This window comes from Ahaetulla prasina, chromosome 6 (assembly GCF_028640845.1).
Source record: "Ahaetulla prasina isolate Xishuangbanna chromosome 6, ASM2864084v1, whole genome shotgun sequence".
NCBI classification, from domain to species: domain Eukaryota; kingdom Metazoa; phylum Chordata; class Lepidosauria; order Squamata; family Colubridae; genus Ahaetulla; species Ahaetulla prasina.
Window position 1 is genome coordinate 58,866,020 of NC_080544.1, and position 24,012 is coordinate 58,890,031.

Consider the following 24,012-nt stretch of genomic DNA (forward strand, 5'->3'; position numbering starts at 1 on the left):
CCTAACTCTTTCGGACCTGCGCAATTCATTTTCTGGGAGTCAGTCGAGCTGGCCGGAGGGACTGTTAGTTCCTCCCAGCTCCTCCTCTAGGCCATCCGGCCCTGGATTATTGGCAGAGTCGTCCCTGCTGTCTTCAGGAGGAACCGGTTGGCGTCGCTGGACTTCATCGGACTCAGATAAGTCCCCCGTTCGCCCCGGGTTTGAGTCAGCTGTAAATTCAAACATTTGGTAGTCAGGGCCTGGCTGCTTTGTTTCTGTTTTACTTGCTATTCGTTTTCTTATTTGGTCTATGTGGCGTCTCCAAACCCGGCCATCCTCCATATCTACTAGATATGATTTCGGCCCGGTTATTCCAAGAATTGTCCCTTTTAACCATGTTGGGCCCTCGCTATAGTTGTGCGCCACACTGGGTTACCCACTGTCATTTCTCTAGTTTTACTGTGTGCCCCCTTGTACCCATCTGGGGTGTAGGTTGGGTTTAGGCAGTCTAACGGGCACCTGAGCTTCCTACCCATCAATAGTTCCGCCGGGCTGCGGCCAGTTGTCACACAGGGGGTTCTATGTTGGACTGCTAAAAAGGTATCGATTTTTGTTTGCCAATCGCCTGGCCTAATCCTCGATAGCGCTTCTTTGGCGCTCCGAACAAAACGTTCTGCAAGTCCGTTCATCGCCGGGTGGAAAGGCGCCGAGAGGACATGTCTGATGCCCTCCTCCGCCAAGTACCCCTCAAACTGGGTTGCCGTGAATTGCGGGCCATTGTCGGAAACTAGGGTGTTGGGCAACCCATGGGTTACAAATACGTGCCTCAGGACTGAGATGACTGCCTCGGCCGTCGTGGATCTCATGAGGATGATTTCTAGCCATTTTGAGTAGGCATCTACTACTATTAAAAAGGTTTGCCCGTGGAATAGCCCAGCAAAATCAATGTGAATCCTAAACCATGGCCCCTGGGGTTTCTCCCACTCTCTAATTGGGGCCGTAGGGGGTAGTGGCCTTGACTCTTGGCAGGATTGGCATTTCCCTACCCTGTCGCTAATTTCCTTGTCCATCAAGGGCCACTACACATAGCTCCTCGCTAAACCCTTCATTCTCACGATTCCCGGGTGGCCCACATGCAGAAGTTCCAATACATTCTTTCGTAATTTCTCCGGGATCACCACCCTATCCCCCCATAACAGACACCCCCCTTGAACTAATAGTTCTGCTCATTTTTTCACAAAGTCTTTGAAACGCTCGCCCGGCGCAGCGGGCCATCCCCTTTGTACCCAACCAATTACAGTCCTTATTGTAATGTCCTTGTAAGATGCCCTAGCCACCTCCTTGGATGTGACTGGGCCAGAGTCCAAAGAGTCAATTAGCAGGACGGGTGTCCCCGGGGTTGGGTCTTCGATAGTCTCTGGTAACGGGCACCTACTCAGAGCGTCCGCATGCCCTAAGTCCTTTCCTGGGCGGTGAAGCAATTTGTAAGAGTATGCCGCTAGGAAGATAGTCCATCGGGTCAGTCTGGGCGAAAGTGCAACGGGTGTTGGGCGGTCGCCCGCCAATAGGCCCAGTAGGGGTCTATGGTCCGTGACTATTTCGAAATCTCGTCCGAATACATATTCGTGGAATTTCTTAACCCCGGAGACTATAGCCAATGCTTCCCTATCTAGCTGGCTATAGTTCCTCTCGGCCGAGGACATTGTTCGGGAATAATATGCTATAGGGGCTTCTGTTCCATTTGGCAATCTGTGGCTGAGCACAGCCCCCACCCCATAGGGAGATGCATCACAAACTAGTACTAATGGCAACGTGCCATTGTATTGAATAAGGAGGCTATCGCTGGACAAAAGGTTTTTCACCCCTTCAAATGCCTTAGCTTCTGCCTTCCCCCAGGACCAAACAGCGTTCTTTGCTAGTAATTTGTGTAGCGGTTCGGCTATAGTTGCCTTGTTCTTTAAGAATACCGCATAGAAGTTGACAAGTCCTAAGAAAGCCTGTAACTCTGTTTTATTTTGGGGAGCTGGGGCCTTCCTGATGGCCCGTACCTTGCTCTCAGTGGGGTGAATCCCTTCCCTGTCTATTCGGTAGCCCAGGAATTCTACGGATCCTACCCCGATCTGGCATTTGTTCAGCTTAACTTTAAGCCCGGCAGACCTGAAAATGCCCAAAACCTTCCTTAGTCTTACCCCTAGTTCCTCTAAATTTTCAGCTGATACCAATACATCGTCGAAATATGGTACCACCCCGGGTAGACCTTGCAATAGTCGCTCCATTAGGTTCTGAAATAACCCCGGAGCCACACTAACTCCGAACTGTAGCCGGGTGCATTTAAAAGCACCCCGATGCGTGACAATAGTCTGCGCTTCGGCTGTGCTGCTATCTACGGGTAACTGCTGATAGGCTTGAGCCAAATCGAGTTTGGCGAAAACCTGTCCTTGTCCTAACGAGTGCAGCAAGTGTTGCACTACTGGGACGGGGTATGCACTCTTCTGCAATGCTTTGTTGAGCGTTGCCTTGTAGTCAGCGCAAATCCGGACCGATCCGTCCGGTTTGACTGGGGTGACTATAGGTGTCTCCCATTTTGCATGGTCAATGGGCACTAGTATTCCCTGGCTTACTAGTTTGTCCAATTCCCGGTCAATCTTGGGCTTTAGGGCGAATGGAACCCTCCTAGCCTTTAACCTGATAGGGGCAACTTGTGGGTCTAGATTGAAAGAAATAGGGGTTCCCTCGTACTTACCCAGGCAGTCTTTGAAGACGTCCTCGAACTCCTTCATCAGTTCATCCTTGAGGTCGACTTCATTTCTGAAGACCCCGGTCACTCCCATGCCCAAAGCTCGGAACCAGTCCAGTCCTAGCAAACTCGGTAAGGTTCCATCCACTATGGTGATTGGCAGGGTTTTCTTGAACTGTCCATACTTGACTTGGATGGACGTTACCCCTCGAACAGGGATTCGATTCCCTTGGTAGTCCTGCACTCTCAACTTCTGGTTTGGAGCTTGCGCTTCGCGACGGCTGGCAAGTCTCTCACGAGGGTGTCCCAGGACATAATTGTGATTGATGAGCCGGTGTCCACTTCCAGTTGGCACGGCACCCCTTCAATGTAAGTCTTGGTAAAAATCTTTTTTTCTAGTCGCGTCGATGCGTGACCCACTCTCACGGTGGTCTGGTTTAACTTCGCGCCCTTTTTGAATGGACCAATCCCGGGCCGCTTCGCTGCTCCCGCACTCTGATTGGTCGGTTTGAATTTTTGGCGGGAAGGTTGGGAGGCTCGACAGGCCTGCGCTATGTGACCTTTCTTTTCGCACCGCCGACAAACCGCGTCCTTAAACTTGCAGTGTTGTCGTTGGTGTTGGCCCCCGCAACTCATGCATTCGCTCCGGTCCCCTCTCTCCGGCCTCCCGGTGTGGAAAACCTCTTCCTCTTCCTCACCTTCCGACTCGGCCTGGACTTCCTCATTGTGGACCGGTGTTGTTTTCGCTCCGGCCCCTGGTGCGTTCGGCTTTTGCAGGGTTTCTGCCGCTTTGGTAGACATCTCGTGAGCCCTGGCCTCGTCCAAGGCTATTGCCAATGTCAGGTTGCTTCTAGACAGCAGCCGCCTTTGCAATCGGATGTCCCTGACCCCACAAATGAGTTGTTCGAGTAAGGAGTCCTCCAAATCTCTGTACTCACAGTGGTTCGCGGCTTTTCTCAACGCCGCCATGTACACACTTATCAATTCGCCCTCACGCTGTACCCGCTGCCTCAACTCGAACCGTTGGACGAACTTTGAGGGTACCGGTGCGTAGTGCGCTCGAAGTGCCGTTTGTAGTGTTTGCCACGGTACCGACTGTACCGGCGTTGGCTCTGAAAGTGACTCCGCGGTATCGAAAACTTCTGGACCGCAGTGGCTCAGGAAGTACGCTCACTTCCGATTATCCGAAACCCCTTGTAGTTTGTTTGCTTCGAGGAAACACTCGAAACGAGCCATGTACGACTCCCATTTCTCCTTTGCTGGGTCAAATGGCGCTGGCGGCGTGTAGCTGGACATCGCTACTTTCCGCCCCTTACTGACTGGGTTCGCAAATTCCTGGTTACTTCAGCTCTTTCTTTTAATCTCGCTGCCTCGATATCCCACCTTCGTCGCCAATGTTAAGTTCGGGCAATAAAGAGGCAGGAGACCAGTGAGTGACAATAGCTCTTCAGTTTATAGTGAACCCAGCAAAAGACATCCGGCAAAACCCCTCTTTATATACAGTTTTGGTTGAGGCTTCAACCAATCAGCAAAGTGCTTGTTCCCGCCCAAATTTCCCTCCAAAACTTTAAAGATACATTACAGTTTATTTTTAGCAAAACAAATCAGCTTATTTTCTGAATATGAAGTTCCACAGGCAATGACAAAAATATAAGCCTTAAAATGTGATAGCCATTAAACTATTTATATCTATGTATATCTGTATCTATTTATATTTAAATACAGATACAGATAGATATACTATAGTTCAAAAATACAGTGTGTACTGTGTATACACACACACACACACACACACACACACACACACACACGTATATATATTCTATATAGTTCAGTTAAAAATAAAGCTGTTCCAGGTAATTTTTTATCAAAGTATAAACACTAAACACACCTAATGCAAACCAAGTTGTTACCAACCTTCTTTCCATGGTACTAAAAAAATCTTATCATTTGTACAAAGAGACTCCATCTAGTGGTTCTTAAACTGGGGTTATTATCCTCATGAGAGAATTAGGGCATATCCTGAGGGTAATGTAATTTCTTATATTACACACAGTTTGAGACAGTTGCTATTGAGACATTTATATAAAACAACAGTTGAGGGGGCAATGTCATTATTTTAGACCAGGAAAAAGGGTAATTAGGTCAAATAGTTTAAGAACCACTGATCTAGAGAAAATATGGTACTATTATTCAATATTAAAATTTTGCAAATTATTTTATAAAATAGTTAATGCCATTTTAAAGTCTGTAACAATAGAGATATTTAAACATACTATAAGATATCCTTCACTGCATACTACTTAAGCAATGATCAATTTATGTAATTATTTTTGGTGTCTTATTTTCTCTTTCTGGAAATCTAGAGATCGTCTCTTGTCTTTATGTCCAATAATAGTTTTCTGTCCAATAATACTTTGCTTACTATGATTCCTGAAGTGGTCATCTCTATACTCACTCGTATAGGTTTCCAGTATGTATGTAGTCCACATTGGAACATTTTAAAAACTAAAGTGTACTGCATTTTGCAAGCTCATAAGGTACATGTGTCTAAATAATTTATTATCTGCTTTATATTCCTTGAGGCTACTGTATGAGGCTGACCCATGTAAATGCATGAACGAGTAAGAACCATAGCTGCAGCTGAGCAATTTGTTATTTTAATCAAGATCTTTCTCAATCATACATATGGATGATTAGCACCTATATTTACCATCAACACAATATTAAAGAATATTTAAAATTCTAATATAACGGCCATCCAAACACTGTACATGATATAGTTCTGGTAGCAAGGTGGTAATAACTACAACAACAAAAGTCTAGCTATGGTATAAGGTAGTAATGACAAATAAAAGTCAACAGCTACAACTTGATGGCTTCTCAAAATATGTCAGGGAGTTTAAATGCTTTGTAAAATTGAAGCTAATACAGGTAGTCCTCGCCTTACAACAGTACATTTAGTGACCGTTCAAAGTTACAAAAAAAGTGACTTATGATCGTTTTTCACGGTTATGACCATTGCAGCATCCGTATGGTCATATCATCAAAATTCAGATGCTTGGCAACTGGTTCATATTTATGATGGCTGCAGTGTCCTAGGGTCATGTGATCAGCTTTTGCGACCTTCTGACAAGCAAAGTCAATGAGGAATTCAAAATTCACTTAAGAACTGTGTTACTAACTTAACAAATGCAATGATTCACTTAAGTATTGCAAGAAAAGTCGTAAAATGGGGCAAACTCACTTAATAAATGTTTCACTTAGCAACATAAATTTTGGGCTCAATTGTGGTCGCAAGGACTACCTATATAGTCAAGCCTACCTCAAAAGCACTCAAGCAAAATGAAGTGGTGAAAATATGCAACCTGACAAGAAATATCATGGAAAAAGGCAAACATTTCTAAATGCTAAATAAAGGAAAAGTGAAAAGGAACTGAAGGAAATACCAATAATCCTTCAGACATATATAGCGGCAGTTAATGTAAGGACACACAAAACTGGAGCTTTTTTCAATTCCTAAAATGTCCTAATGATGTCTGCTCAGATGCTGCAAACTCAGATGTATGTACACAAACCACATGAAAGCAACTGCCAGAATTCTGACCTGTTAAACTAAAATTCTTTTGGAAGATTTGTACTCTACCTAATTGCTTCCAAGCCCAATGTACAGGTAGTCCTCAACTTACAACCACAATTGAGCCCAAAATTTCTGTTCAGTGAGTTTTGCTCCATTTTACAACTTTTCTTGCCACAGTTGTTAAGTGAATCACTGCAATTGATAAGTTAGTAACATAGCTGTTAATGTGAATTTGGCCTATTAATTTTATTTATTTAATTAATTAATTTAGGGAATTTATACTGCCGTCTATTCACACATGGCGACTCAAGGCGGCTTACAGAATATAAAATATTCTCATTTTGCTTGTCAAAAGGTTGCAAAAAGGGATCACATGACTTTGGGACACAACAATAAATATGAGTCAGTTGCCAAGCATCTGCATTTTGATCACATGAGCAAAGGGCTGCTACAAGTAAGTGAAAAAACATCATACTTTTTTCAGGGCCATTTATTAAATTTCTTCAAATAAAGTATTTGTATAAAACATTTTAATATACAGGTGGGGAGATATGAGAAGATGCTTATGATGTCTGCTCATATGCTAGAAACTCTAAAACTACAAGACAAACTCAACTTGGGGGAATTTTTACCTTTCAAAAAAGTTACTATTTAAATTATTAGGGATGATTTTTCAACAAATATTTCCAATCTCTTTCAATTCAGCTTTCCTTTTTCACAAAACAGAACAGAACAGAACAGAATAGAATAGAATAGAATTTTTTATTGGCCAAGTGTAATTCAGCTTTCCTTTTTCACAAAACAGAACAGAACAGAACAGAATAGAATAGAATAGAATTTTTTATTGGCCAAGTGTAATTGGACACACAAGGAATTTGTCTTGGCACATATGCTCTCAGTGTACATAAAAGAAAAGATATGTTCATCAAGAATCATAGGGTACAACACTTAATGATAGTCATAGGGTACAAATAAGCAATCGGGAAACAATATCAATATCAATATAGGAAATTCATCATTTCTAATACATTTTTCTCACTTCATATCCAATTCTTTTTTACAAGTGTACATGTTCAACATCCATCCAAATTGTGGGGCTTCCGATTTGGCACCGTAGGTGATGGCGCCGATCTTTACGATTGCCAACCTCTGGATTATGTGGAATCGCTAGGACAGCGTAAATCTGCTGTCCAACAGTTGAAAAAACCCCTCTTCGGGAAAAGAAGAGGAGGTGAGCTGCAGGGTAGAGGTAGAACTTCCCTAAAACCCCTGAGAAAAAAGAGGTTTGAAGGGTTAAGTTCCCTCCAGCAACCTGAAGTGCTCCAGATCCGAGGATTTTTCTGCCTTGGCGGATTCAATGACCACAACCAAACTCTGAGATCTATTTTGGACAATAAAGGATTATACCGGACAGAGCAAAAGTGGGAGAACTTCATGCAAGTAGCTAAGCCAATTCCCCGTTATTTTGTATTAAGCTTGAAAATAGCAAAAAAATGGTGGCGAGTTGTTAACAAGTTAACGAGTGGAAAGCGAAAGTGACAGAACTTTTAGTGCTTGCCGTCTGCCGCTGGTAAATTGCATGCTGTTTCGTACTTTTACTTCTTGCTACCTGCTGATAGAATCTATGGGAGATTTTTAAATATTGTTAAAAAAGATTGTGTTTTCAGGAGGTTAAGAAGATTTAAAGTGAATATTAAGTTGAAAAAAAAAAACTTTATAGAAAATGGCAGCCAAATAATTAAAGACAACTGTAACAAAGAGCTCTGGAATTTCTTCAGCTGGCGCCTCTCCAGCCCATACAGCAGATACTAAAACATTGAATTTGGAGGCGTTACAGGATAATTTGAAGGATTTTATACAAGAAAAAGTTAAAGTAATAACTGATGAGATGTCTGAAATGAAAGAGCAGATGTTAGAAATTCAAGTGGGAAATAAAGAAGTTAAGGAAGGATTTGTGATTGCAGTACAAAGTTTGGCAACAAATGTGATTTTATTAGAAGAGGAAGTTGAAGAAATTAAGCAATTTAATTCAAAATTAGAAAATAAAATGGATGAATTTCAAAGTAAAATGGAAAAAACAGATGATGAAATAGTTTTGATACAATATAGAAATATGGAATTTGCTTTAATAATCTGTGGCTTAAAGGAAAATAAACAAGAGAACTTAAAGGAAATTTTTTCTGAAGCATTTGCTGAGATATTAACAGCTCGTCCAGCACATGTGGCTTATCAAATTGATAAAATATATCGTGTGAACTCTTGGATAGCAAGGCAAAAAAAGTTGCCAAGGGATGTTGTTATTTATTTTACAATCAGAACAGTGAGAAATCAGATTCTGCAAGCTTCATATAAAGGGGGAGAAGATTCAAGTTGCTGGTCAAGATATCTTAACATTAAAGGAAATTCCACCAAAAATGTTAAGGGCTAGGAAGGAATTTGCCTTCCTGGTGAATGAACTTAAAAAACATCAGATTGAATATTTTTTTTTTATTTGCATTTATATCCCGCCCTTCTCCGAAGACTCAGGGCGGCTTACACTATGTCAGGCAATAGTCTTCATCCATTTGTATACTATATACAAAGTCAACTTATTGCCCCCCAACAATTTGGGTCCTCATTTTACCTACCTTATAAAGGATGGAAGGCTGAGTCAACCTTGGGCCTGGTGGGACTTGAACCTGCAATATTGCAGGCAGTTGCTGTTAATAACAGGCTGCATTAGCCTGTTGAGCCACCAGAGGCCCAATCTAGATGGGCCCAATCTAGATGGGATATTCCAATTGGTATAATAGTATATTACGCAGGGAAAGCACATCGTCTCAATACAGTTGGAAAAGCAAGAGAATTTTATGTTGAGGCATTAAAAGCTGGAAGTCTTCCCCGATTGGAAGCTAGAAGAAGGGAGGGTGAAGTGAAGGAAAGAGAAGTGAAGCAGGTACAAGAACAGATCGTGATGGAAGAAGATTTATTACAAGTGTTGGAAATACCTACGACGGGTTCAGATCCAAAGGAACAAAGGTTGACAAGAGCTGCTGCTAAACGCAAGGAACAAGATGTAAAGGCACAACAACAATTGGCAACTATTACAATGGAAACAGTGGGAGGAGCAAGGCCTAAAGAAAAATGTGATCTGCGGCTGGTGTTCCAAAAGTTTCCTTTTGCCGATAATGGCAATTAAACTATTATCTTGGAATGTTAACAGTCTGAATTCACCACAGAAGAGAAGGAAAGTATTTCATTATCTGAAACAATTTAAAAATGGTATTATCTGTTTACAAGAAACACATATTAGATCTTTAGATCAGAAATATTTGATAAATTCAAAATTGGGAGTACATTTTGTTGCCTCCCCTTTGGAAAAAAAGAATGGTTTAGTCATATATATAAAGAAGGATATATCAGCAAAATTAATTGAGGTGGATAATCAAGGAAGATATATTGCTATTGAACTTTTGTTGGAGGGAAAGAAGACATTATTAATAGGAGTCTATGCTCCGAATCAACAATAAGAATTTTTTTTCAAGTTTTTACATAAAAATCCAATAATTATATTATTTTGGGATTATAAATCATATATATTAATGGGTGATTGGAATGGTGTGTTGGATACTCGAAAAGACAAAAAAAGTTTAAGGAAGACTTCAAGCCGGGCAAAATTACCAAAGGCTTTTTTTGAAATGATGGAGGACTTAGAATTAAGAGATATTTGGAGAGAACATAATACGGAAGAGAGGGATTTTACCTTCTTTTCTGATAGGCATCAATCATTTTCGAGGATTGATATTATTTTGATTTCTAATGATTCGTATTCTAGAGTGAAGAAGACGAAGATTTGTTCAAGAACTCTATCTGATCACAGTCCGGTTTGGATTGAATTTGATCGGGAAAAGAAGGCTAGGAGATCATGGAGGCTGAATGAGAATTTGTTTAAATATGAACAAAATGTAAATGAATGTAAAAAGCAAATGAAAGAATTTTTTATTATGAATATGAAAAAAGAAACATCTATAGAGCTGGTTTGGGACGCTAGTAAGGCTTATATGAGAGGAACTCTTATACAAATGAATATTAAATATAGAAATAGATTGCAGAAACAGAAAAAGGAATTGGAAGAGGAAATTAAAAGGAAAGAACAGTTATTGATAAATAGCCCAGGAAATAGTAAAAGAATCAATAAATATATTGAGAGGTCAGTTTAATATGTTGATGGCAGATCAAGTAGCAATTAACTTACAATATGTAAAACATAATACGTTCAATAATGCTAACAAGCCAGGAAGATGGCTAGTCTATTTAATAAGGAAAAAAACAGAAATCACGAACGATTGATAAAATAGAATATAGGGGTAAAGAAGTGTATCAAAAGAATTTGATTAAAAAAGCATTTTTAGAGTATTATACAAAGTTATATACTAGGGATATGATTGATGATACAGAGATAGAAAGATATTTACAACAACAAGATATTTGTGAGCTTGCAGAAAATCAAAGGGAAGAATTGAATCAATTAATTACTTCAGAGGAAATTATGTTAGCAATTAAGCAGCTTAAAGTCGGTAAAGCACCAGGTACAGATGGTTTAACAGCTGTTTATTATAAAAATTTACAAAATGAGATGGTTGAACCACTTAAAGAGCTATTTAATAAAATTCAAATGGGAGGGGATGTTCCCCCTTCATAGAGGACAGCTTTTATTTCATTAATACCGAAGGAAGATCGAGATGGTATTAAAGCAGAGAATAACAGGCCAATATCGCTTTTAAATACTGATTATAAGATATTTGCCAAGATACTTGCTAATAGATTAATGCCAGTGATGAATCAAATAATTCATAATGATCAATCAGGATTTATTAAGAGTAGGCAGATGAGGTATAATGTGAGGCAAATTGTAAATTTACTTGAATATTTGGAACAAAACAACCAAGTCTCAGCAGCACTTTTTTTTCTGGATGCTGAAAAAGCTTTTGATAGATTGGATTGGCAGTTTTTGTTTAAAGTAATAGAAAAAATGCAATTTGGGGATTATTTTATCCATGCAATTAAAGTAATATATCAGAAGCAAACAGCACAAATAATAGTAAATGGTGGTTTAACAGAAACCTTTAAAATTGGGAAAGGGACGAGACAGGGTTGCCCCCTGTCTCCATTACTTTTTATTTTAACTTTAGAAATTCTTTTGAATAAAATACGTGGTTCAGATCGAATAAAGGGAATTAGAATTAAACATCAAGATTATAGATTAAGAGCCTTTGCAGATGACTTGGTTGTTACTGTATCTCAACCAATATATTCAGCTACTGGTTTAAAAGAAATAATTGATCAGTATGGTAAAGTATCTGGATTTAAGATGAATCAGTAAAAGATAAAGATGATAACTAAAAATATGAATATATAACAAAAAGAAGAGTTAGAAAGATCTATGGGTTTTGAAATAGTTAAAAAGGTTATTTAGGAATATACATTACAGCTTCAAATGTGAAATTATACAAAAATAATAATGAGGTATTGTGGCAGAAGGTATGGAAAGAAATGGAGAATTGGAAGAAGTTACAATTATCTTTGCTGGGAAGAATAGCAGCTATAAAAATGAATGTTTTGCCCAGGTTTCTATTTTTGTTTCAAATGATACCGGTACTTAAGGACAATACCAAATTACAAGAATGGCAAAAGGGGGGTTAATAATTTCGTATGGATGGGCAAAAAACCAAGAATAAAGTTAAAAATAATGCAGGATACAAGGGAAAGGGGAGGACTTAAAATGCCTAATCTAAAATTGTATTATGAAGCAGTTGTCTTATCATTAATTACTGATTGGATTAATTTAACTGAGGAAAGAGTTTTGAATATAGAAGGTTATGGTTTGTTATACGGGTGGCATGCCTATTTATTATATGATAAGAAAGCTGACAAGATATTTAAAAGTAATATAATTATTGAGGGTGTGGAGGAAATATCAATATAAATTAAGATACCAATATGGGCAATCCCGAGACACATGATAGAAAATATAAATATATATCAAAAGATGGAGATAGTTCCTTATAAAGAACTTCTTTGTATTGAAAAGGGGGAATTACAATTAAAATCCAGAGAAAAGACGGGGGAAGAAGGGAAAAATTATACATGGTTTCAATATGGACAATTACAAGTAAGATGGAAATTAGATAAAAAAATAGGTATTAAGCAAACTGAAGATAATTTGTTAAAACAAATGAGAGATCAAGGTCAACAGCATATTAAGAGGCTGTATAACGTATTAGTAGAAATAGACTCAGAGACTGAATTGGTTAAGAATTGTATGATTAAGTGGGCATAAAATTTTCAGCAACCAATAATGTTGGAAACTTGGGAAAGAATTTGGGTGAGGAATGTTAAATTTACACAATCGCAAAATATGAGAGAAAATTTTTACAAGATGTTTTATAGATGGCACTTAGACCCCAAAAAGTTGTCATACATGTATCCTAATGTACAGGCTAAATGTTGGAGATGTGATTGTGAAGATGCCAGTTATTACCATATATGGTGGACTTGTAAAAAAGTTAAAGCATTTTGGACTAAAGTATGGTGGATTATGCAGAATATTTTGAAAAAGAAGATTAAGTTTACTCCGCAGTTCTTTCTACTAGGAATAATTATGGATTGTACAGCTATAGAGACTAAATTGATTTTGAACTTAATAACAGCCGCAAGACTTTTGATTGCTCAATATTGGAAGAAACAAGAATTACCTACAATTGAAGAATGGACACTTAAAGTATAAAATCTGGCAGAAACGGCAAAAAATTCTGCTTATTTGAAAGACTATACACAAGAAAAATATATTTTAGAATGGAAAATGTGGATTGATTATATTTAAAATAAGCATCAGATAAAAAAATATCGAATAGCATATGAGTAAATTTAGGAAGTATTTTGTATTAGATATATTTTTAAAGGAGAGGGGAATTGAGAGTGTGATGATGTGTGGAGTGACTAGAGATTATAATTTAAGATTTATTTTGGATTATGATTGTTAGTTTTGATATCCCGCATTTTGTTCTAGGAAGTCTTGGGGGGTGGAGGGTGGGGAGTAAGGGGGAGGGGAATTGGGGGGGATGAGGGTAGAGGGTGGAGTGATGGTTAAATTATTGAAGATGTATAAATATAATTAATGTAAGGTCGGGTCTGCCCAGCTACCATTTTAGAATGGTGGCATGGGAGAAAGGAGAAGAGAGTAGGAGGTAGGAAAGAGGAGAAGAGAAAGAAAGAGAGGGAGAAGAGGGAGAAGGAAGGTGTAGGGCGGAGGGAGAAGAGGATGTAGATAAGAGAAGGGGAGGAAGGTGTGGAAAGTAGAAGAAGGTAGAAGAGGGAAGAGAGTTAAAAGGAGAGGGTGGTGACTGGGCAAGCCTGACTAATTGTATATGATTGTACATTGGATGTGTTGTTGGATATGAATGTAAAAATAAAACTTTTTATAAAAAAAAATTGTGTACAGATCAAGCAACATTATTGTCTCATAAACCTATCTTTTCAATTACTTCTACAATGCAAATAACGTTTATAGAACATTTTAAAAAGTCAAGGATTCGAAAAAATCCAAATTACTATCCATTATAGAAAAAAATCTTGCCTATATAGAACAGTTGAAAGATTAAATATTGAAAAGGGGGATGAAAAATAGCAACAGAAACACATTGGTACTAATAAAACATCTCTAAATGTTAGAAGTAGATTCACAGAACACCTAATATATTTCTGAAAATTTAAATAGCAAGCCACCAGTTAAAAATGTTTAATTTATCAAATTTGTTCTTATATCTGTCAAAGGAACATCAGAGCAACATGCAATATTTCAAAACTAACACTGATTCTATGGGTGCAAAGTTTAAACCAAGTGCATTATCTCCAACAAGTACAGAAGGAGGGGCTAAGTAGGGAAAAAGACCCAGAAATACTTGTTTTGTTATTCTCAATTTTTTTCACTGCCAGCAAATACTTCAGTTGAAAATGTGAATTAGAATATTCGGAATAATTTAGTACTGATATTATATTGGCATATTGATATAAGCGTTGTATAAACATGATGGTTTATGAACACAGATTTCAACCTGTTTCTCAATATCTAGTAAATAACACAAATGCCCCTTTCCACTGATCCACACGGGAACAAACAATACAGTGAGAAACATCCCTGAAGACATTGCAAGGAATTACAAACCACTGGACAAGAAGATCAAGATAGGAGCACAAGTGGTATTGAGGGAAAGGACTAAGAAGAGAGAAAAAAATCCCGGCATTGAATTACTAGCAGTGCCAATGGTGTCAATATGATTAGGCTTAATTATTTCATTCTTCCTGAGATGGAAAACTCCAGATAAAGGTTTGATTGATTGATTGATTTTACATAATTCAATTCCCCTCCCAAAATCAAAAAGACACTTGATTGTAGCTTACATAGAATAATAATATAAAAACCCTTCTCATCCCTACGAGTGTTATATTTTCCTCAATTTCAGATCCTCTGTCAGACACCTGGAAGTTTTAAAGTTATGTACAGTATCTTAGCACTGGACTCTTCCAGACAGAGAGCTCTGATATTGTTCCTGGGATCTGTTGGAACCACTCTCCCAGCTTAGGAGTCACAGCCCTGAATGTTCCTATAACCCCTGGGACCACTTTGCCCTTTAGTTTCCACATCCCCTCTAATTTCTCTTTAGGCCTGGTACTTCTCCAGCTTCTGGTACTCCTTCTTCCTGATGTTGCCATCACCCGGGAATGCTACATTATCACCACTGCTGTATTTTGGTCCTTGTCTATGAAGTGTGCTTGACTGTCTAGTACTTGCCTGTCAGTCTGGATCTGGAAGTCCCACAGGATCTCTGTTAGTCTCCATGAAATATTCAATGAAATATGAAACATACAATGAACGGTTGCAAGTACTCGACATGGCTAGTCTAATGAAGAGAAGGACCAGGGGAGACATGATAGCAGTGTTCCAATATTTGACAGGCTGCCATACAGAGGAGGGGTCAAACTATTTTCCAAAGCACCCGAAGGCTAGACAAGGAATAATGGATGGAAACTGATCAAGGAGAGATTCAACATAGAAATAAGGAGAAATTTTCTGACACTGGGAACAATCAATCAATGGAACACCTTGCCTTCAGAAGTTTTGGAACCTTTCAAGAAGACACTGGACTGCCATTTGTCAGAAATGGTGTAAGGTCTCCTGCTTGGGTGAGGAGTTGGATTAGAAGACCTACAAAGTTCCTTCTAATTCTGTTAATTTGTTTAATCTGTTAAGTGATCATCTATGGAATCTCCCATATGGACTTGGGAAGGTCTAGATGGGAAAGTCCACAGATGGTCTAGCCCATACATTCTGCAGGTGTTCCTGTACACAATGCTAGCTACTTTGTTATGTTGTGTATTGTATGCTGTTCTTCCTGCATCTAATATCATGCCATCGGGTATTAGACTGTCTCTGAGGCCTCTCTGCACAGTTTGTACTTTGGGTCCTGTCTAATGCCTGTTCTTGTGTTGTTATGATCAGTACCTCATGTTGTCTTTCAATCCAGTCCTTTCCAGCCACCGATAGGATTTCTCAATGTCTATCAATTCATGTCTATATTTGCATATAGTCTATGCAAAGTCTTGTCTTGCAATGGCACTTCCTCTGCTTGAACCTCCTCCCACATCTGCTGCTGCCTCAGACACAGGCTGGACAGCACAGTGGTTAGAGTACCACCCTTTGACAAGGGAATTCAGTGTTTGAATACCAGCTGATACCTATCTTAGCAATAGGGGTCAAGGATCCTCTAACCCCCAATGCTTTTCCTGCCAACCTTGAATATGAGAATGATGTGAAATAAGAGATTCATACTGACTTGGACATGACCCGGGTTAACAAGCCTCAGATGTTAAGGAACCAGGATAATTTGATGATAAGTGGGCTACTGCAACAAACCATACATGAATGAGACAAGAGAACCTGGAATTAACGGAATGCAAGCAATAAAAATAATAGTGAAAACATGGTATGATCAGATCAGCAGATGATTCTCCTAAACAACTCTGTCTCTAATAAAACATCAATAAAGAAGGGTGCCTATTCTCTACCAGGAGGCTGTTGTACAGGGTTAATATTGCCTCCAAAAAACAGCACTTTCTCACTTAAGACACCTCCCAAACCTTCTAAAAATTTAGGATCAATAACAGTTTCTCCTTGTTTGATCTTAATATTGGGTGGGTAATGGATGGAAATGGAACAGGCAATTCTGAAAATATGTGGGCAATTATGTTTTAGACCAATTGTAGTTTCCAAATAATTTTTAAGGGCAGCCTCAAGTACAATGCATTACAGTTATCCAACTAAAGAGTTGATAAAGGCATGAAACTGTGGGATACAACTGATGGGATACAGTAGAGTTCACTTGAGGCGTCTCTGCTCACAGCTTCCAACTGCTATTTCATCAGGTGTTGAAGTTGTACACTTCCTCTCTGATGGGTAATACGTCCTGTCAAAGAACACTTTTGGCAACAGAGAACTGTGTTATATCAACAGCAACTCCAGATTACCAGGATTCAGTTTTATTCTCTTCTCTTCTTTCTTCTCTCAACTCTGATAACCTCCAGGCATGAGGAAAGGACACTGACGGCATCTCCTCACAGCTTAGAGTAGGGGAGAGAGAAATGGGCCCTACAGTATCCCACTCAGAAGCCATCAATCTTTCTTCACCAATGACCACAAATTGTAAACAACTACTGAGGAGGAAGTGGAATTGCAGTAAATCAGCTCCTCTGATCTCCAATCTCTGTACACATCCAATAAGATACCATGGTCAATGCTATCAAGGGCTACTGAGAGGATCAACAAGATTAGAAGGATGCATTATCTCATTTGGGCCTTGACAAATGTCATCTAAGGGGTGACTAACGGTATCTCTACTCCAAACCCAAGCCCAATCAGTTCAGTGATCATGCAATTTGTGTGCTCAGTTTGAAGAAATCTTCACTTCCTGGTTCCTTCAGAGGAGTAACACAGCTGATTTGCACAGCAATCCGCTCTACCACGTAAATCAGCTGAGAAGATAAAGGTAGGAAAATAGTGCGGGCAGGAGAGTGAACCCATCTGATCATTGGAGCTACCGGTTCGCCTGAATTGGTCCAAACCAGTAGAATCCAATCCCTGCCCAAGCCTGAATCCTGTCTAAAAAGAGTCCAGATAATTTGTTTCCTCTAGGGTACTGTGAAGTTGTTCCACCATCACCAGACCAATAACTTCTCAACCAAGGAGAGACTGGAGACTAGATGACATTCTCCACTTAGCAATGAATCCTTTTCAGGAAGTATTCACCACAGCTTCTTTCAAGGTCACCAGAAATTGCCCCTCTTATAATGAGGCATTGACAATTTTCTAGTACATCACTTTATCTGCTCCTGGAACATGTCAGGATAGACTAAACCTTGTAAGAATTGGGAAAGCTATGTTCATAATGTGCCTTACAAACTTCATTCAGAACTCCTTCAGTCTGAATCCTGTCAGAGAGAGAGAAGAGACTATGGCAAATAGTGTGATGCCGAAAATCAGAAATGTACCTGGGAGTGATATGCAGGATATGGGATGGTTCAATAATGGCTAACTAAATACAAAGACAAATAAATTATACAATTCAAGGATTCATGTGTTTGTAAACATTACATAGATTATTTGGAATATATAGAAAATAATGCATTGCTTTGCAAGAGCCACTGTGGAATTAAAAATAAATCATGCCAAACGAACCTAATCTTTTTATTATTTTCAACATCCAAAAGTATATTATATGAAAGGAGTCACAATTCTGTCATTCAGTACAATAACTTTGCAAAAACTGACCTGAACAGAAACAAATTTGATGTGGCAGAAGACGTCAAGAAAAGAAAGATTAGGTTTGAAAATGGGCCAGATCAAGCCAGGGGGCAGAGGGAAAACAAAACCCAATTTCCAAAGTGCTACCCTAAGAGAGAAGCAATCCAGCAGCAGTTTTAGAATGTTGACAACTCCTTCATTCTGTGATTCCCTTCCTCCTCTCATCCAGACACGTGATCAATAGCAAAACTTTTATTACATGATTGAAAAGAATTTCAGATGAACAAGTGTTTTTTGATAGAATGACCAATTTAACCATAGAATGACCAGTTTGACCATAAAAATGCAGTAGGTATAGCATATCTTGCTTCAGCAAAGCAACCAGTGGTCTCCCATGAGATTCTAGAAGACAACATGACAAAAGTATTATTGAGATTCAGAAATATCTTGACATGCTAGAATAATGAGCATGCTCATTAATACAGAGTCCTAAGAAAAATAAAAAGTATGATAATGGGGTACCAAATAAATAGTAGGGGACAGTGTATACATAAAGGATCTGGTTGCCTTGATGGATCACAAATTGAACATGAGCCAATGGTATAGTACAGTGCAAAAACTACTGGAGTTCACAGCCATAGCCTGTTACCCTTATCAGTATATTTTGACAGAACTATTCACGGTTACCTATTCCTTTCAGAGCAAGATGAGAGTAAAGATAATCCAGCAGACCACTATGACTTGTCTGTGGGTTTCTTGTTTACATTCTCCCTAGCTTTGACTACACTTCGATAGTATCTGACAAGATGACCAGAGCAACATCCTATGGACCAGGGGTGAAATCTAAAAATTTTCCCTACCAGTTCTGTGGGCATGGCTTAATTGGTGGGCGTGGCTTGGTGGTCAGATGACTGGGTGGGTGTGGCCAATAACAATAAATAATAAAAATAATAAACCAAGTATAAAAAACAATAAGAGGTACCAAAAACCAACTTTCACATTTTACACACACACAACTGACTCACACAATGTAAAAGCAGCTGCACTTCACACAGCCACAAAAAGCTCAAAAACCAACTTTCACATTTTACACACACACAACTCACACACACACACAAAATGCCACATACAACTTTCTGAGATTTTGTGTGTTTGTGTAGTTAGAGTGAAACACTACAGAAAAACAGCAAATCTCAGAAAGCTGCACAAATATTTTATTTTATTTTTTATTTTTTAATTTAATTTTATTTATTTTATTTTATTGTGGACTTCAAATCCCAGAGTTCCTCAGCCAGCAAAGCCAGCCAGCATTAATTGATCACTGAGGAAATAGATTAGCTAAGCAATTGATTCTGTGTGGCTGAAAGTGAAACTGGGGCTTTCGGGCTGGAAAAAAAGCCATGCGTTCATCAGTAATCAGGTAAGTGCCTTAGAATCTCTACTCTTGCTTGTAGAAAATATGTTTTCTACAAGTAAGAGTACAAGTAAGGTTCTGCTGATGAGGAACTCAGGTGAGATCGCCAGAGGAGACTTTAATTTATTTTTTTTTAAGTTTAAAGGCTCTGCCGATCTCAGCTGAGGGGCGGGATCCTCAAAGGCTTTTTTTTACTTTTAAAGGCATGTTTCGGCTGAAGAAAAACCGGCTTTTAAAAGTAAAAAAAAAACCTCTGCTGATGGTGCGGCTCAGCAGAGGCAGAGGGGGCGGGGCCAGAGATTTTTGCTACCGGTCTTCTGAACCAGCAGCTGCCTTCGCTACCGGATCGCGCGAGCCAGTCCGAACCGGGAGCATTTCACCCCTGCTATGGACTGATCTGGCATCAATTTGAGCTTGTTTAGACCAAAGCTGTGAAGAAACTGTGATATGAGCTCTTTCCCCCATCAGCTCCATCTAGGACAACTGTGCAGGTTAGTATTAATCCTTCATTGAGGAAAGGAGTAGTGCCAAACATCTTGAATGAGGTAAGGAAACCATTCCTTTTAGAAACCATATTTTGACTCAGCCACATTGGATAATTATCAACCAATCTCCAATTTTCTCTTCTTAGGGAAGATTCTTAGACTGGTAAGTAGGGAATTCAGCTACAGAGATTTTTAGATTTAACATTTTCTGGAACCTCTGGATTCAGACTTGAGCACAAGACAGAAATAGCACCATTTGCCTTGATGCAGAGCTTTTATTGGGGCCTGGAAGGAATGCACTTCCTCTGATTCTTTAATACCTCTTGGAGTCTTCAATACCATGGACTATGCTATCCTTATTAGTATTTATTGAATGTATATGCCACCCAACTCCCAGCAACTCTGCTTTTTTACAGATGAAAAGTTAAAAATGGGTGAGGGACCCAAACAATAGACAGAAATGAAAAGTAAAGATAGGAAGGGTGGCAAAAAAAGATGGTAACAAAAGGAATAACCTACATGGTCCTTCATACACTCTTACCAATAGACTGAATGAAAAGTCAGATCTTCAAAGGGACTTTGAAACATCAGCAAAGTGGAGCCTCTCCAGATTCACAGGCACTGCTACAGAGAAGGCACACTTCTTGGGGTCTTGATAAATGGCATTATTTAATTGAAAGAACAGGAATATACCAACCCTACTAGATTAAATCAACTAGGCAGATACTATGCAAGACAGATATCGCCTCAAGTAACCAGGCACTATGCCATGTAGGACTTTATAGATAAAACTAGTGCTTTGAATTGTACTCAGAAGCAAACTGACAACCAGTGCAGCTCATTAAGTAGAAGTGTTACATGGGCTTACCAAGACATGCTCATCATTACTCATGTTATGTTTTAGACCAGTTGAAACTTCCAAGTGGTTTTCAAGGGCAGTCCCATATAAAGCATATTGCAGTAGTCATGAAGTGATGAGTGACTGTCTGAAGGACCCCACTCCCCCAATCTAAAAAAGGATACAACTAGTACACCAGATGAAGCCAAGAGCTTGACTCCAGGTAATGCCCTACACTGTTTACCATTGTTGAATGAGGAAGTGTAATGTCATCCAAGGTCAGAGATGGAAAACCTCTAGATCTTATAGAGTGTCTATAGATTGAAGCAATATTTCACAATATTTCTGCTTTATACTAAATAGGCAGTTCCAGCTAGTATGCATGAACAGAAATTGCATTAGTAGCTAATCCAATGTGAGTTTCTACAGGGCTTGTTCCTGTCATCCATGCAATTTAATTTCTATGTATAGCTGCTAAGCAGCTTATCCGGCAGTATAGAATGCAGTATTCTTGCTATATTATATATTACTGGTGATACTATATATACATGATGCCCTTGAAGTTCTGGCCTGGTGCCTGAATGCAGTAAGGGCTTTGATAGATCAAAACTAGATTAAATCTCTGCAATATGGAGGTACAGTTTGCTGATAATAAAACTTGCTTAATTCCAGCCCCAATCTTGGCTCTGAATTGTGTCACATTTCCCCTTAAGCAGCAGGTTTGCAACTTATGTACCCTCCCAGGTTATTGATTTATGCTGGAGTGACAGGTGAAAACTGTGGTCATGGGGACTTTTATTCAGCTCTAGTTGGGGTGCCCATTGTTGCCCTTTGGGACTGAGATGCTTGGCAAAAGCACCCTCATGAACGTGCAGTTAAAACTACTGTAATAGGTTTCACATGGGACTGCATTTACAGACATTTGATGCTTCTGTTACTCTTAAATGCCTAAAGATAATGTTTCTGAAGAACTGCTCAGAAGAATGGGATGGGAAGGAGTTCAGGGAGGGTCAGGAAAGATATATGCGCATCTGCAATGAAGTTGGAGTTTCCTATCTTGCAAGACCCTAGAATTCTTTAAATGGGCCTTTGTCTAATAGCAAAACTGTTCACACAGCAATTCAAGAGGGAAAATAAAGCCACTGAAGCTAGGAAGATATCCTATAAATAATGGCTGGCATTAATCACCATAGGCTATATAATATCCATCCTTGCTAGGCCTTAAACTTTCTTTTCCAACTGAGTATCCAGCAATAATATTTTACCGTCTGAAGTTATCTTGAATTTTTAGGGTACACATAATTTCATCATGTATTTCAGAAGTACATGTTCCTATCCTAGACTCTTAACATTCATTTTAGTATTACTAACTTTTTATCTTTTAATTCTTAAGAAATAACTTCTATATTGATATTTTTCTATTTCTGTGACAAGGCTGTTCTACTCCCTCCTCCCATTTTTTTCTACTTAACCTTGCATTTAAAGTTATCTATGTTGCCCATCTCAGAGTGATTACTTGAACTTTCCTAGAAAAGCCTAAGATAATTATATCTCTCCATGCATTTTGCCTCCATGTGCAAAAAAGACCATACAAATACCTGACATCATCATTCTTAAGCTTTGTAAAAATTATGAATACAGCTTTGATTTGCAGACAGATATTTTGGTTGGGATCCAAAATTTGATTATTTTTAATGATACTTTGATAGTTTGTCCTTAACAACAAAAATGTCCAACAAAAATGTCCAACAATATGGTATTTTATACAAAAATAATAGTCTGTGACATTTCTAGTCTGCCAGGCTTGTTTATCTGCCATGATAAACAAACGGGTAGCAAGTGTTTCTGTCTAATATATAAGTCCAAGCATATCTCATTACTATAGCAAGCCAATAAAATGTGGATCTAAAATATTTAGTACTAGGTGTGAAGTAACAACTTGTCTCCTGCTGACTTTGATAAAAGGAAGATACAGGTAAATACTGTAATTAAGTATATCTGATGTATGAATTTCTTAAGCAAACCAATTATTGTATAACAATCACAAAATGAGTGAAGACCTTGCTAAAAATGGGTCTCCTGAAATATTCTAGATGAACCAGTATCATAGCAGAGCAGTATTACTTAATCTCAGCAACTTTAAGATATGTGGACTTCAATTCCTATGCTGGCTGTGGAATTCAGGGAGTTGAAGTCCACACATCTTAAAATTGCTGAGGTTGAAAAAAACTGCCTTAGGGTAAACTGACATTTATTGAATGTGTATAATAAAAATACTTTTCTTTACATTATTTAGTATTCGTTAAAGTACATTCATACTCTGGGAGATAATGTATAATATGTAGCTAATCACTCAATTCAAATTTCTGTCAGGTTTAGGTCACACTTTGACACTAAAAGTTTATCTTGCATCTTTTTTCAAAATTCAAAATATTCCAGGTTTGAACAAAAGAAAATATTCTCAAAGCTTCAATTTAAGATCCGAATAAAGATCAGTGTAAGATATTTATTTTATTTTATTTATTTCCTACCTATTTCTAAACAGCCCATCTCCCTCAGAGCGGGACTCTTTATTATACTTTATTGAAAACACAATCTTACCATTTTGGTGTTATTTGAGCATAGAAGAGTTTTAAGAAACAATGAATGTGTATTTTTTTTCTGGTACAACAGCAGGGAACAGTTATTTCTCAGCTGCTACTGGCTTAGACTGCATGATGACATAGAAATGACTAATGTATTACGAATAGGCAGTAGACATTGTGGACTTTGGTGCTGTTTTTGCACCTATAAAAGACTACATTAAAAAAAACTCTAATAAACACAACTGCTTTATTAAAAAGCTTTTTCTCTAAGCTGAATTAGTAAAACCTATTCATACCATTCTACATCTCTTCAAAAGATTAAAAACTCCCACCAAATACATCTAAACTGGATGACCTTGGCAACAGACAGGCTGAAATAGCCGGCTGATCTGGGTCATTAGCCATGTGCTGGTAGTTGCAGTTCATTAGAGTTTAGTATTTACGCTACTGTTTGTAGCTGGCAGGCTGCAAATTAGGACCCTGTCAAATCACTGTGTGAGTGCCAGGTCACGCACATTAGACATGGCATGGTTCATAGCACTGCATTCACCAGTGTCA

The 24,012-nt window shown here is 38.7% G+C and overlaps 1 protein-coding gene across 9 annotated transcripts in view; it reads right to left on the reverse strand.

Annotated features, from left to right (window-relative positions):
- CNNM2 (cyclin and CBS domain divalent metal cation transport mediator 2) overlaps positions 1 to 24,012 on the reverse strand; it is a 134,067-nt gene that overhangs the window by 98,009 nt on the left and 12,046 nt on the right. Inside the window, exon 3 of one of the 9 annotated variants that reach the window (XR_009155782.1) lies at positions 7,145 to 18,534. The exons of the other annotated variants lie outside the window; for them this stretch is intronic. The gene's annotated coding sequence lies outside the window, so the exon portion shown is untranslated. Of the gene's footprint in view, positions 1 to 7,144; positions 18,535 to 24,012 lie in introns of those variants that run through there. 9 annotated transcript variants of the gene reach the window in all.